The sequence below is a fragment of the Natrix helvetica genome (assembly GCF_964273705.1).
Source record: "Natrix helvetica genome assembly, chromosome: 1".
Lineage (NCBI taxonomy): Eukaryota > Metazoa > Chordata > Lepidosauria > Squamata > Natricidae > Natrix > Natrix helvetica.
In genome coordinates, this window is record NC_138548.1 from 357,859,251 (window position 1) to 357,861,660 (window position 2,410).

The following is a 2,410-nucleotide window of genomic DNA, read 5'->3' on the forward strand; positions in this document are numbered from 1 at the left end:
GGGAAAAACCATATGAATGCGTGGAGTGAGGAATGAAGTTTGCAAGGAGTAATGCTTTTACTCGCCATAGAAGCATCCACACATGGGAGAAACCATATCAATAAAGGAATTATGGAAAGAGCTTCAATAGAAGTGCAGGTGGTCCTCGACATATGACTGCAATTGAGCCCAACATTTCTTTTCCTAAGTGAGACAGTTATTAAGTATGTTTTACCAAGTTTTATGACTTTTCTTGCCACATTTGTTAAGTGAATCATGTAGTTGTTAAGTTAGTAATAATATTATGAAATGAATCTAGCTTCCCCATTGGATTTTCTTGTCAGAAGCTCACAAAAGATGATCACATGATCCAGGGACATTCCAGCTGTTATGCGTCAGTTGCCAAGCATCTGAAATTTGATCAGTTAACTATTGGGATGTTGCAACAGTCATAAGTGTGAAAAATGGTCATAAGTCACATTTTCAGTGCTTCTATAACTTTGAATAATCGCTACATGAACTGTAGTAAATCAAGGACTATATATAGTTGTCTAAAATATGCAAGGGCCATTTGACTAATAATCCAAATAAACTGTAGCTCTTCTTAGACATGCATACATAAATTGCCTTTCTGGTTTCCCAACCAGAACAGTGTGGATGCCTTAATCCTGCTTGTGGTTATTGCTAAGTCCAAATAGACAAAGGCCTTCTCTACATATAGAAATATTTATAAGAATGTAAAGAAGAATAACAATTATGTGAATGTATACTTAAAATAGTATGTAAGAGAATAAAAAATTAAAAAAAAATTCTTAAAAAAAAAAGAAAAGAAATATTCCTCATTGTTTTCCATTACCCTATTTTTCGGAGTATAAGACGCACCTTTTCCCCCTCTAAAAGTGGGTGAAAATTGCTGTGCGTCTTATACAGCAAATGTTGAAGCCCTGCCCATCTGCCGACCCCCTGCATTTGGCTGTTTTTGGCCTCCACATGCTCCATTTTACACCTGTTCTAGGCTGTGGGAATTGCCACAGCACATCACTGCCAATCGCTGCCTTTGTGCATCAAGTTTTCGGCGTCCGCATGTCCCCTTTTTGGCCTACGTGCGTTGCATTTTCGGTTGGTTTGAGGCAGTGGGGATCGGCAGCAGGGGCAGAACTGATCCCCGCTGCCTGGAATGTGACATGTGGAGGCCAGAAACGGGGCATGTGGAGGCTGAAAACATGATGTGGCGCATGGACGCAGCAATGAACTGTGGCAACCCCAGCAGCCTGGAACAGCTGATTGAGGGTATTCCAGGAGGGGTCCTCCATGTGGCCTGAGAGGTATGGCGAGGTTCCTCTGGTGGGCCAGGCTTTAGTGCTCATCTTGGTCTCACCTTCCTCTGCTGGAGACCTCTGGATCCCCATTTCCAGTCTTGCCTGGCCTATAATAGGCAGAGGCTGCTGTTGCAGGTGGAAGCACGGAGGAGAAAATTTGCAGGAATCAGTTTCCTTCACGTCCAACTTTTGCCTTGACAGATCTCTGGAGAGGAGAAAGGGTGCCCCAACAAGCCAGCAGATTTACCACATATAACTGGAAACAAGGATTTCCTTTCAGAAAGGGCCAGCCTCTCGTTCAGGACAGCTGGGGAGTGCTGCTCTCCTCCTCTTGCTCTCCAGAGATATTTCAAGGCAGAAGTTAGACTCTGCTCCCTGCAAACATTCTCCTTCTCCCTTCCACACTCAACAGTGTCGTCCTTCCACCTGTTGCCTTGCTGGGAGGAGGTACCGGACAGGGAAACAAACATCAACAATGTCTGAGATTGGGAGAAGAACGTCTCCTTTGTCGTCCTATGCACACACGCACACGTCAATCCAAGCTTGGTGACTTTTATCAACATCTGAGCTTGCAAACTGACAATCATGCCTGGGCTTGGGGAAAAGGGCAATGAATTTTCCCCACCTTGAGTTACCCAGTGCAATTTATTCCATCCCGACGCAGCTGTCCCAAGTCAGCCACACCCAATGAATGGTATTGAACCAACTATGGCCAACTGGCCACACCCACCCAGCCTCTGTGAGTTGTCATAGTCTTACATGTAACTGGCCCTTTGTGGGCAACCATAATACTGATGTGGCCCTCAATGAAATTGTTCTGACCTAGGCTTCCTGAGACAGCAAAATCACATGCTTAGTCCCCAAACCCCTCTTTTTATAAAAACGGCTCTGAATTATGTTCATTCATAGCTCGTAATGATTCACAACATGTCTGTGAAGAGTCTGACAGAACTCTGCCACAGTCTTTCAGGGTAAGGCTTATGAGCACCCACCTTTATGTTGCCAAAGACCTAATTGCCAGTTAGTTTTGCAAGGCCAAATGGAACACAGAGTCAAACCGTACTTCAGAGTTTAAACCGACCAGAACGAATAAAATCGCTTCCTTCAAAGGC